The sequence below is a fragment of the Kogia breviceps genome, chromosome 13 (assembly GCF_026419965.1).
Source record: "Kogia breviceps isolate mKogBre1 chromosome 13, mKogBre1 haplotype 1, whole genome shotgun sequence".
In the NCBI taxonomy this organism is placed as follows: domain Eukaryota; kingdom Metazoa; phylum Chordata; class Mammalia; order Artiodactyla; family Physeteridae; genus Kogia; species Kogia breviceps.
In genome coordinates, this window is record NC_081322.1 from 71344891 (window position 1) to 71358832 (window position 13942).

A 13942-nucleotide genomic window follows, 5' to 3' on the forward strand; every position below is an offset into this window, starting at 1 on the left:
GGAAAATTCACAAATATGTGGAGATTGAACAATGACACTGAACAACTAATGGGTCAAAGAGGAAATCAAAAGAGAAAATTTTAAATATCTTGAGATAAATGAAAATGGAAGCACAACATCCCCAAACTTATACAATACAGAAAAGCAGTTCTAACAGGGAAGTCCACAGCAATAAATGACTACATTAAGAAGAAATAAAGGGCTTCCCTGGTGGTGCAGTGGTTGAGAATCCGCCTGCCGATGCAGGGGACACGGGTTCGTGCCCCGGTCTGGAAAGATCCCACATGCCGCGGAGCGGCTGGGCCCATGAGCCATGGCCGCTGAGCCTGCGCGTCCAGAGCCTGTGCTCCGCAATGGGAGAGGCCACAACAGTGAAAGGCCCGCGTACCGCAAAAAAAAAAAAAAAAAAAAAAAGAAGAAATAAAGACTCAAATAAACAACCTTCCTCTACACATCAAGGAACTAGAAAAAGAAGAACAAAATAAGCCCAAAGTTACCAGAAGGAAATATGAAATATCAGAATGGAAGTAAAAGAAATAGAGAATAATGACAGTAGAAAAAATCAGTGAATCTAAGAGCTGTTTTTTTCTTATTTAATAAAGAGAAACAAAACTGACAAACTTTTATCTAAACCCACCAAGAAAAAAAGATAGAGGACTCAAATAAATAAAATTAGAAATGAAAGAGGAGACTTTACAACTGATACCATAGAAATACAAAGGATTATAAGAGGTCACTATGAACTATTATATATGAACAAATTGGACAACCTAGGAGAAATGGAAAATTCCTAGAAACATACAACTTACTAAGACTGAATCATGAAGAAATAGAAAATCTGAACTGTTCCATTACTAATAAGGAGATTGGATCAGTAATTTAAAAACCTCCCAGCAAACAAAAGCCCAGGCCCAGATGGCTTCACCAGTGTGTTCTACCAAATATTTAAAGAAGAATTAATACCAATCCTCTCTAACTCTTCCAAAAACTAGAAGAGGAAGGGATACTTCCAAACTCATCTTATGAGGCCAGCATTACCCTAATACAAAATACAGGCAAGAACACTACAAGAAAAGAAAATTACAGGTCAATATTCCTGATAAACATAGATACAAAAATCCTCAACAAATATTAGCAAACCAAATTCACTAATACAGTAAAAGGCTCATACACAATCAAGTGGGATTTATTCCAGGGCTGCAAGGATCGTTCAACATCTGTAAATCAATCAATGCGATACATCACAATAACAAAATGAAGGATAAAAATCATATAATCATTTCAGTAGATGCAGAAGAAGCATTTGACAAAATTCAACATCCATTCATGATAAAATCTCTCAACAAACTGGGTATAGAGGAAAAGTACCTCAACATAATAAGAGCCACATACAACAAGCCGACAGCTGACATCATGCTCAATGGTGAAAAGCTGAAAGCTCTTCCTCTAAGATCAGAAACAGGACAAAGATGCCCACTCTTGTCACTTTTTGGCGGTACGTGGGCCTCTCACTGTTGTGGCCTCTCCCGTTGCGGGGCACAGGCTCCGGACGCGCAGGCTCAGCGGCCATGGCTCACGGGCCCAGCCGCTCCGCGGCATGTGGGATCTTCCCGGACCGGGGCACGAACCCGTGTCCCCTGCATCGGCAGGCGGACTCTCAACCACTGCGCCACCAGTGAAGCCCTCTTGTCACTTTTATTTGATATACTACTGGAATTCCTAGCCAGAGAAACTGGGCAAGAAAAAGAAATAAAAATCATCCAAATCAGAAAGGAAGAAGTAAAATTTTCTCTACTTGTGGCTGATATGTTCTAAATAGAAAACTATAAATACTCCATCAAAAAAACTGTTAGAGCTAACAAATGAATTCAGTAAAGGTAGAGGATACAAAATTAATATACAAAAATCAGTTGTGTTCCTATACACTAAGAACAAACTATCAAAAAGAGAAATTAGGAAAACAATCCTATTTACAATTGCATCAAAAAGGATAATATACCTAGGAAAAAATTTAACCAAGGAGGTGAATATACTTGTCAGCCAATCCTAACACTTTTGCCAGTTCTGACTGATTGATTTTCAATCAATTGAAAATTGAAAGAAATTGAAGAAGACATAAATAAATGAAAAGGTATTCTGTGCTCATGAACTAGAAGAATCAATGCTGTTAAAATATCCATACTACCCAAAGCAGTTTGATAGGTATTCAATGCAATCTCTATCAAAATTCCAATGGCATTTTCACAGAAACAGTATGGTATTGGACATAAATACAGACACATAGATCAATGGAATAGAATAGAGAGACCAGAAGTAAACTCATGCATATATGGTCAATTAATTTTCCACAAAGGAGCCAAGAATATACAATGGGAAAAGGACAGTCTCCTTAATAAATGGTGTTAGGAAAACTGGACAGCCAAATGCAAAAGAATGAAACTGGACCTCAAAAGAATGAAACTGGACCTCTATCCTACACCATATAAAAAAATCAACTCAAAATGGATTAAATACTTGATCATAAGACCTGAAACTATAAGAGTCCTAGAAGAAAACATAGGGGTAAACTCCTTGACATTGGCGATGATTTTTTGGATTGGACACCAAAGCAAAGGCAACAAAGGCAGAAATAAACCAATGGGACTACATCAAATAAAAAGCTTCTGCACAGCAAAGGAACCCATCATCAAAATGAAAAGTTAATTTACCAAATGAGAGAATATATTTGCAAATCATGTATCTTGATAAGGGGTTAATGTCCCAAATATGTAAAGGACTCATATAACTCAAAAGCAAAAAACCAATCAGATTTTTAAATGGACAGAGGAACTGAATAGACATTTCTCCAAAGAAGACATACAAATGGTCAACAGTACATGAAAAAGTCCTCAACATCACTAACCATCAGGGAAATGCAAATCAAAACCAAAATGAGTTATCACCTCACCTGTTAGAATGGCTATCATCAAAAAGACAAGAGATACAAACTGTTGGTGAGAATGTGGAGAAAAGACTACTTTTGTACACTGTTGGTGGGAATATAAATTGGTGCAGCCACTATGGAAGACAGTATAGAATTTCTGCCCAAAATTAAATAGAACTACTGTATGATCCAGCAATCCCAATTCTGGATATAAATCCAAAGGAAATGAAAACAAGATATCAAAGATATAGCTTTACTCCCATGTTCACTGCAGAATTATTCACAATGATCAGGATATGGAAACAACCTAAGTGCCCATCAACAGATAAATGGATAAGGAATATATGTTATACATAAATACCTATCTATCTACCTACCTATCTATATTTATATAATAAATATAAACAATACATAAAGTACATATGTAATATGATTTAGCCATGAGAAAGAGAAATCCTGCCATTTGCAACAACATGGATGGACCTTGAGGGCATTATGCTAAGTGAAGTAAGCCAGACAGAAAAAGGCAATTACCTCATCATATCACTTATACGTGGAATCTTTAAAAAAAGTCAAACATATGGGACTTCCCTGTTGGTGCAGTGGTTAGGAATCCACCTGCCAATGCAAGGGACACGGGTTCTATCCCTGGTCTGGGAAGATCCCACATGCTGCGGAGCAACTGAGCCTGTGTGCCGCAACTACTGAAGCCTGCGTACCCTAGAGCCCGCACCACAACTACTGAGCCCGCGTGCTGCAACTACTGAAACCTGCACGCCGAGAGCCCGTGCTCCGCAACAAGAGAAGCCACCGCAATGAGAAGCCCGCACACCGCAACGAAGAGTAGCCCCCACTCGCCGCAACTAGAGAAAGCCTGCGCACAGCAACAAAGACCCAGCACAGCCAAAAAAAAATTTTTTTAATTAAAAAAAAGAAAAGTCGAACATAGAAACAGAGATTAGAAAAGTGGTTGTCAGAACCTGCAGGTTGGGGGAAATAAGGAAAGTTTGGTAAAAGGTTACAGACTTTCAGCTATGAGATGAATAAGGTCTGAGGATTTAATGTAAAACATGGTGACCATAGCTGATAACACTGTACAGTTGACCCTTGTACAGCATGGGTTTGAATTGCATGGTTCCACTTACACACATACTTTTTTTTCAATTAAATGCATACTACACGGTCTGTGGTTGGTTGAATACTTGGATGTGAAACTGCGGTTACACAAGCCTGACTATGAAGTTATACTCCGATTTTCTACTGTGTGGGAGGTTGACACCCCTAACCACCATATTTTTCAAGGGTCAACTGCATTATATAATTGAAATTTGCTAAGAGAATAGAACTTAAATGTTCTCACCAAAAAAAAAAAAAAAAGGATAAATATCTGAGGCGATGGATGTGTTAATTAACTAGATGGTGGGAATCCTTTCACAATGTATACATATATCAAATCAACACCATGTATACTTTAAATTGCTTACAATTTTATTTGTCAATTATACCTCAATAAAGCTGAAAAAATCATCAGGCTGGCTTAATGATTCACGATGAATGTATAGTTTAAAAGGAAAAAAATCAGGAACTTCCCTGGTGGTTCAGTGGTTAAGACTGCACTCCCAATGCAGGGGGCCTGGATTCCATCCCCGGTCAGGAACTAGATCGCACATACTGCAACTAAAGGAGCCCGCATGCCTCAAGACCCGAATGCAGCAACGAAGATCCCACGTGCTGCAACTAAGACCCAGCGCAGCCAAATAAATAAATATTTTAAAAAATAAAATAAAAGGAAAAATAATAGCCATGATAAGGAGGATCATTCAAATGAGCATTGTCTTCAAAATAAAGACAGCCATATAGATAAGTGAAATACAAAAAAGCCCAATGCACTTTTCTACTTTTGGAACAAACATTTGTGGTTTTGCTTCATCAAAAAAACCCATTAAGGGTAGGGCTTCCCTGGTGGTGCAGTGGTTGAGAATCTGCCTGCTAATGCAGGGGACACGGGTTCGAGTCCTGGTCTGGGAAGATCCCACATGCCATGGAGCAACTAGGCCTGTGAGCCACAACTACTGAGCCTGCGCGTCTGGAGCCTGTTCTCCACAACAAGAGAGGCCGCGATAGTGAGAGGCCCGCACACTGAGATGAAGAGTGGCCCTCTCTTGCCACGACTAGAGAAAGCCCTCACACAGAAAAAATGAAGACTCAACACAGCAAAAATAAATAAATTATTTAATAAACTCCTACCCCCAACATTTAAAAACAAAAACATTAAGGGCTTTCCCTGGTGGCACAGTGGTTAACAATCTGCCTGCCAATGCAGTGGACACAGGTTTGATCCCTGGTCCGGAAAGATCCCTCATGCCACAGAGTGGCTGAGCCCGTACACCACAACTACTGAGCCTGCACTCTAGATCCCACAAGCCACAACTACTGAGCACACATGCCACAACTACTGAAGCCCGTGCACCTAGAGCCCGTGCTCCACAACAAGAGAAGCCACTGCAATGAGAAGCCCGTGCACTATAATGAAGAGCAGCCCCCTCTTGCAGCAACTAGAGAAAGCCCATGCACAGCAATGAAGACCCAATGCAGCCAAATATTTAAAAAAATACAAAAAAGTACATTAAATCAATGCTGTTTATTTTAATATTATTAATTTTATACTTGTAATGTGTGGGTTGGTTTGGATTTTATAGTTTTTTAAAGAGCCTGTAGTCATAAGGAATTTGTACCATGTTACATTGTACCATAAGCTACATTGCATTTATATTATATTTGGGTAATTTGTCAACACTGGGTGCCATATATTCTTTTTCCTTGAAGAGGAGTGTACTCATTACTTAAGCTGGAGAAATGATGTACTATGACCATGAAAGAAATAAGGCGTGAATAGATTATGTCCGGCACTCATATCTGCATCGTAATCATTATGAATTTTGATTTTCACAGGGGCATGTGTTTTGTAAATGTTTCTTTGTGACCAGGGATGTTGAGTCATGTCAAAAGTTCCTGTTTCATAATTGACCTTTGCCATCATCAACTTATAGGAAAATAGGGTTTCAAGAAGTCAGATGGAGTGGCCTGCTTTCAACACCCAGAGCTAGTGATGCAGGACCAGGTCAGCTCCTACCAAGGATCCCTGCTCACACTGGGACATGTAAGGTAAGGAGCTGTGGACCTGAGAGGAACAGCTGTCAGCTTCTCCAAAGTCTTCTCAACAAGATCATCAACTCAAGAGCAGGTATCCTCAAGGAAAGACTGTGCATTGAATCTATGAGTTCACTGCTCAGACTTCAAGCTATTTTCATTGTATCACTTTTTACTAAGTTCGTCTTAAAAATACTCATCTTTTGAAACACTTTTGTTTTTTGTGGTACCCATATTGTACTTTTACGTTTTCTTTAGGGTCACGAAAGAATGCTGGTTGTGGTCCATGAACTCACAGAAATTATAAACCATCTTTGAGGAAGGAATCAGTCCATCTGAAGAGTGTGTTAAAGGGAAAAATAAGACAAATAAAGACATGGAGCTGCAGCAAGGGGAAAAAAATGGATGAAGAGGAAAAAGAGAAGAAAACCACATCTTTTTGCTGTAGAAACATGTAGTTTCTAAATGGATAACGCAAATTAAGTAAGGCTTTTTGCTGTAGAAACATGTAGTTTCTAAATGGATAGCACAAATTCTTCTAAATGAACAAAATATGGATGTAAAAATAGTCTGTGAAAGCTACACTTTTGAGAACTGATTTAATTACTCAAATTCAAAACCAGTATTTAAAGGCTTATGACTAAATATTATCTGTAAAAGGCATGGCTTATTTGTTACATTCTGCTTACTTTTTTTTGTTTCACTTTTATCAGTTCCGCAGGACACGACTATGGTGCAAGAAAGGGTTTACCAGAAGTAAGTATTGAGCAAGTCTCATCTTAAAATACTTTTGCAAGTTGTTATGCAAAATCAGTTGCAGAAAAATTATTGAGCTATTAAACAGATCAATTATGCTACCTGTTTTTTCTTTTTTTGTTTGTTTTTTTGTTTTTTTTGTGGTACGCGGGCCTCTCACTGTTGTGGCCTCTCCCGTTGCGGAGCACAGGCTCCCGACGCACCGGCTCAGCGGCCATGGCTCATGGGCCCAGCCGCTCCATGGCATGTGGGATCTTCCCAGACCCGGGCACGAACCCGTGTCTCCTGCATCGGCAGGCGGATTCTCAACCACTGCGCCACCAGGGAAGCCCCAATTATGCTATCTGTAGTTGAGATTTGTTTAGCCCGTTCTCTTTCACAGAGAATGTTCTATATGTATGCATAGAGTAGCCAATACATGCAAAATGTCAGGCCTCTTACAACAAGTATGCCAATATAGCAGAGGAAAGTTTTCATTTAATTGCAATTTGCATTAAAATCAAAATACAATGGTATCATTTCAGGAACTGTAAAATTTAACTAATACCAAAATAGTACAATTTCCACCCTCATTTTCTACCCCCTCTTGTGTACCATGCACAGAAAAATAAGCTTACTCTAAACGAGATTTGCTTTTCGATGAGAGCTATCTGTTGCATATTTTTCTTTTCTTTTCTTTTCTTTTTTTTAGTAATTTTTCTAAGCGTACTTAGATTTTGACATTGCTCTTTGAATGCAGGAAACAGGATGAAATAAATTATTTGCTTTGGAAAGTTCTTATTTTTTGGTTTTTCTGTGGTCTTTGAGTTGCTCTTGGATGCTTTACTGGTAGTTGAGAACAGAGATTTTTGTGTTGGACACTAGGATTTGAATCTAGGGTCCTTTGCTTGCTGGTGCTGGGACAGTGGACAGGAGATTTCTTTTTTTAAAATACATATATACATATAAATTTATTTATTTACTTACTTACTTTTGGCTGCATTGGGTCTTCGTTGCTGCGCGGGCTTTCTCCAGCTAACCAGTGGATTTAAATAAGAAGATGAAAATATCATCAGGGAACATTTTCGTAGACTGTAGGTATAAACATAACAGAGCATGGATTTGGACACTATGTTCTAGCTACCATTTAAGAATGCTGTATCAGTTAGTGTCTCAATGTGAAAGAGACAGCACATTCAAATCAGAATAATTCAAGGAAGGTTTATACATAAAGGTACTATGATAAAGGTGTAGGCAGCGTGGGAACTGTAGAGACCTCTGTGCTGTCATAACCCAGCCCTGAGAATCATGAGTAGAGAGAGCTATTTGGAACCAAGGGAGAGGGAATCACGTAGCACAGATCACCTTAGAGGAACGGTTAGCTTATGCTGAGGGACACAATTCCCTGACCTCATCCCCTGCTTCTGCTCTCCTGCAAGAGTTTCCTATTGGCCAAATCCAAGGGAAGCAAAGAGCACAAGAGCCTGTTAGAATAATCCTTTCAGATCAACCTCCCAGGGTTGAGAGCAGGATAGAGGGTCATAGAAAGTGGATCTGAAGGGGCAAACAGAAGATATCTGCACACATGCTGACATTATTAAAATTATTACTTTAAAATCTAGAATTATTATTAAAATCTAGATTTCATTTTTTCTTGTTATATTCATTGATGGCAAGTATTCATAAAATAAAGTTGAAATTTTATAAACATGCAATAGACAAGAACCTTATAGGAATTTTAAAGCTACTTTTTCAACAGTGGGATAAAAGAACATAGCTTAAATTCCATGTTCTGTTTTTTTTTAAAAAAAAGCCTTTTAAAGCTATATCAATGCTAGAGACATATTCCTAAATCTTGTTATGCCTGCCTGCCACCCTCTAAAAATGCTCTCTCAGTACCCTGAGCTTCTCCAAGTTCTGCTCGGGGCTTACTTTGGTCATTCACTCATTCATCATCTAACAAATATTTATTGAGAGTCTCCAATGTCTGAGGTATTATGCTAGGCTTTGAGTAAACAGCAGTAAGTAGAATAGACACAGCCTGCAGTGTAACTCTGAGAATGTTTTTTCAAAACTTCTGGTTTAGTAGGTAAGTGTTTCAAAGGATGTAAAGAAAGATTTAAATAATTTACAAGTCTGTGTTCATAAAGGTAATTATCAAGTGCAACAGAAACACATGATCACTAAAAGTCCAAGTTAATATTCAAACATAAAAATTTTGAGCATTCACAGAGCATCCATTTATGTGCCAAAGAGCCATAGACATTTTAGGCAGCATATTTCCTCCCTTCTAAAAGAAGGATTTTTATCTTAAATTTTGGCTGTCCAGTTCTGGAAAAGCTTATCCGAATAGGATTTGTGAGACAAAGAAGTGGCTACCAGGATCTAGAAAGTGCTGTCCAAAAAGAAAAAAAAAAAAAAGAAGGAAGTGTTGTCCAATATAGTAGCCAAAGAATTGTCTGCAATAATGGAAATGTTCTATTCGCACTGTCCAATATATTGGATACTAATAAGCACTAGTTATTATGGTGAAATGTCACTAATGAGCTGATGAACCAAATTTTAAAATTTGCTTAATTTTAATTAATTTAAATTTAATTAGCCACATGTGGGTACAGTAAGACACCAAGGTGCATGAGGTGGGGCTTGCTGAGTACAAGTTGATTCATTTAATCTCATTTCTCTTTTCTACAGGGTTAATAACAGTTCTTTATTTACTCATACAGCATCATGTGCTCAGCAGGGTATCAAATAGAGAGGGAATAAAAAAGAGCTTATATGAAAATAGTGAGTGTTAACAAAGAAGTGGAAACCTTGGAACCCCTGTGCATCGCTGTATGAATGTAAAGCAGTGCAGCTGCTGTGAAAAATAGTATAATGATCCCACAAAAGAATAGAATTACCATACAATCCAGCAGTTCCATTTCTGGGTATATACCCCAGAAAAAGGAAAGCAGACACTGAAAGAGGAAGATTATGCAGTCTTAAAAAGGAAGAAGATTCTGACACATGCTATAACATCAATAAACTTTGAAGCCATTACGCTGAGGGAAGTAAGCCAGTTATAAAAGGACAAATGTTGTATGATTCTACTTATTTGAGCTATCTAGACTAGTCAAGTTCACAGAGACAGAAAGTAGAATGGTGGTTGCCAGGGGCTGGGGAGAGAGGGAATGAAGAGTTAGTGTTTAATGGGTACAGAATTGTCAGTTGGGAAGATGAAAAAGTTCTGGAAATGGATGGTGATGGTTGCACAACGATGTGAATGTACTTAATGCAGCTGAGCTTCACATTTTAAAGTGGCTACAATGGTAAATTTTATGTCACATGTATTTTAATCACAATGTTTAAATGATAGGTTAAACACATGTCCTCAAGTAATTTGAAAACTAGCACAGAAAAGAGAAACGGCAGATGGTGATGAAAAATACATGGTGTAGGGATATAAAATAACTATTTATAGATGACCTTCCAACCCCAAGATTCAATGAGTTTATGAGCCCTTCAAATGAGGGATGGTAGTAGTACACAAGATGATGTCCACAGTATACAAGGGATGAGCCTTTATGTGGCAGCTATGTCCCTCTTCAAGCGCTGGCCCTGCTTTATCTGGGCTTTGCCCTAAAGTATTCACGGATCAAAAAATCTAGACTGGAGGTGAGAGCCAACATCTAAAGAAAAATATCGAAAACACAGAAGACCTAGCGGGGCGCCTGGCTGGGGTGGTCAGGTCAATTGCAGAGAACCCCTAGAATGCGCCATTATCCATATCTGCACCCCTGCGTAGTCCACTGTCTCAAACCCAACTTGTATTTTTTACCAACTGAATCTCTCTAACCTGCTAACTGCAGCAATTTCTTGACACCCTGGAACTTCCCATCCATTAACCTAATATTTTTTTATTTGGCCTCATCACTATCATTCATGTCCTCTCTTCTCTCGTCAGTCGGTTTAGATGCCATGGTCCTTCATTATAATCATTCTCTTGCATAGACACTCAACACTCTTGTCCCTGTCTCCTCTATCATATTCACCTGGCAGCTCCAAACTCTGGTTATATCTGGACCTCTGTCTAGTTTTATGCGCCCAAGCAGGCAAATGAGGCTCATGAAAACACACAACTATACCAACTGGCCTCCCTTTATATTCATGATCCCGGACTTCAAATGAACCCTTAGTACTATTCAACAATCTGACTATATTTTTAAAGTCCCTTTACTCTCTCCCTGTCCTGAGATGCTACTTCCTACTTTCTCCTCTCTCCTCAAACTTCCTCTTACTCTTCACTCTCAGCCGATGGTCTTACTTCTTCATTGATGATACATATTCCTGTCTCCACATTTACCAGCTTCTGTGCCCATACATTCTGCCTCCCCCTCTGCCATCAGGGAAGAACCCTATCTTCCCCAATAAACCCCAGCTTTCCATCTGTGCACTGTATCCCATCTCTGCTCATCTACTCAAGAGCACTGCTCTGGCAATTATCTCTTTTCTCTTCTGCATTGTCACTTTTTCCTTCCCTTCTGGCTCATACCCATGAGCATACAAGTATGTATATCTTCTAATTAAAAAAAAATTCTCCCTTGACTGTACATTTCCTTCCAGCTACTGCCTCATTCCTCTGTCTCCACTTACTCTCCTTTTATTCTCTCTGGGCTCCAGGGAGTCTTTGGTCACCACACACCACCAAACTCTTCTCATCGAGTTCACCATTGACCTCCATATTTAGTTTTTGATCCTAGTTTTACCCATTTTAGCACCATTTGATAGAGTTGACCATTCTTGAAACCTTTTTTCATTTGGCTTCTGGAACATTCTTTGTCAGTTTACCTCTTATCTCACTGATTATACCTTCTCATTCTCCTTTCTTGTTCTGCATCTTCCTGGCCTCTGAACTTTGGAGTGCCCCAGGACTCAGACTCCAGACATCTAAATTCTGTCTGCACATCATGTACGTGCTGAAGACTTCCAGATTGAACCCATCATCCCTGACTCACCGATCCAACTGCCTTCTTGACAGCTTAACAACTCCAAACTTCAGGTGTCCAAAATGGAACTCTTTGGTCCCCACAAACCTCCCCTCCCCTCCCTCAACCTCCACAACTTGCTTCCCAAGCAGTCTTCCCCACCTCAGCATAAGGAACCTCTTTTCTTCTGGCTGCTCCAAGGAAAAACCTGGACTCATCCTTGACTCCTCTCTCACCCCACTCAATTAGTCAGCCAGTCCTGTCAGCCCCTCCTTGGGAACAGATCCAGAACCTGCCCATTCTCACCAGCTCCACTGCCATGGCGTTGTGTCAGTCAGTGTTTTCCAGAGAAAGAGAACAAATAGGAGATATATCTATATCTATATTGAGAGATTGAACTGTATTATAAGGAACTGGCTCATGTAATTATGGAGTCTGAGAAGTCCCAAGGTCTGCAGGTGGCAAGCTGGAGACCAAGAAAAGTTGGTGGTATAATTCCAGCCTGAGTCTGAGGGCCTGAGAAGCGGGAGAGTGAACGGCCTGAGTTCCAGTCTGAGGTCAAGTGTGAAGTCAGGAGAAAACTGATGTCCTAGCTCGAAGACACTCAGGCCTAGGGAGAACAAATTCTCCCTTATCCTGTCTTTTGTTCTATTCAGGCCTTCAACAGATGAGATGAGGCCCACCCACACTGGGGAGGACAATCTGCTTTACTCAGTCTATGGATTCAAATGCTAATCTCATCTAGAAACACCCTCACAAACATACCCAGAATAATGTTTAACCAAATACCTGGGCAACCCAGGCCTAGTCAACGTGACATGTACAATTAACCATCACAGCTTCCTAACTGGCTGGCCTACTTCCATTCTTGTCCCTTAATCTATCCTCAACACAGCAGTGGGCTGAAAAAAAAAAAAAAAGCCACATCAGGTCATACCTCTGTTAAAATTTTTTCAATGTCTTCCCTTCTCAATAAAAGTAAAATTTAAAAACTATCATGACCACCAAGGCCTCACATGCTCTGTTACACACCCCAGTTCCACCACCTATCACTCTTCCCTCATTCATTCTGTTCCACCCACGCTGATATTACTCCAAGAAGCCAAGCATGCTCCTGCCTCAGGGCCTTTACATCTGCAGATCCCTTGGCTTGAAATGGTCTTAACCCAAGTATCCACATTGTTTCCCCCCTCAACGGTTTTATCTTAGAGGCCTTTGCAATAAACCTATTTTCTTCAATTTATTATAGTACCCCTTCATCTCTCTTATTTTGCTTTACTTCTAAAATAAACTTTACTTTTTTTTTTAGAACGGTTTTAGATTTACAGAAAAATTACAAAGATAATATAGGGAGTTTCCATAACCCTCATTCCCATTTTTCCCTATTATCACCATTGTACAATTAGTATGGTACATCATCACAACTCATGAACCAGTCTTGATACTTTATTACTAACGAAAGTCCATACTTTATTCAGATTTCCTTAGTTTTTACTTAGAGGCCTGTTTCTGTCCTAGGATCCCACCCAGGACACCACATGCATTTAGTTGTCAGGTTTCCTTAGGATCCTCTAGGCTGTGGCAGTTTTTCAGACTTTCCTTGTTTTGTTATGACATTCACAGCTTTGAGAAATATTGGTCAGGTATTTTGTAGGATGTCCCACTATTGGAATTCGCCTGATGTTTTTCTTATGACCAGACTGGGGTTATGGGTTTTGGGGAGGAAGATCACAGAGGTAAAGTGCCATTTTCAGCACATCATACCAGGAGCACATACTATCAATATGATTTATGACTGTTAACGTCCACCTTGATCACCTGGCTGAGGTACTGTTTTTCAGATGTCCCCATTGTAAAGCTACTCTTTTTCCGCCTTTTCCATATTGTACTTTGGGGGAGGAAGTCACTATGAGCAGCTTGTACTTAAGGAGTGGGAAGTTAGGCTTCTACTCCTTGAGGGTGGAGTATCCGCACAAGTTATTAGGAATTTTTCTGAAGGAGAGCCTATCTCTTCACCACTTACGTATCCAACCATTTATTGCTATGCACTCATGGCGGAGGAGGTTGTTTTGGGGTTTTTTGTTTGTTTTTACTTCAGGCTGTAATCTAATACTACTTCACTCTGTTGTTCAAGTTGCTCCTACTTTGGCTTTGGGAGCTCTTTCTG

At 39.6% G+C, this 13942-nt stretch overlaps 1 protein-coding gene across 2 annotated transcripts in view; it reads left to right on the forward strand.

Annotated features, from left to right (window-relative positions):
- Window positions 1-13942, forward strand: part of STX11 (syntaxin 11) — a 71243-nt gene that overhangs the window by 29126 nt on the left and 28175 nt on the right. Inside the window, exons 2-4 of one of the 2 annotated variants that reach the window (XM_067010954.1) lie at window positions 5974-6167; window positions 6332-6556; window positions 6787-6829. The gene's annotated coding sequence lies outside the window, so the exon portion shown is untranslated. The remainder of the gene's footprint in view (window positions 1-5973; window positions 6168-6331; window positions 6557-6786; window positions 6830-13942) is intronic. The other variant, XM_067010955.1, reaches the window with a different exon arrangement.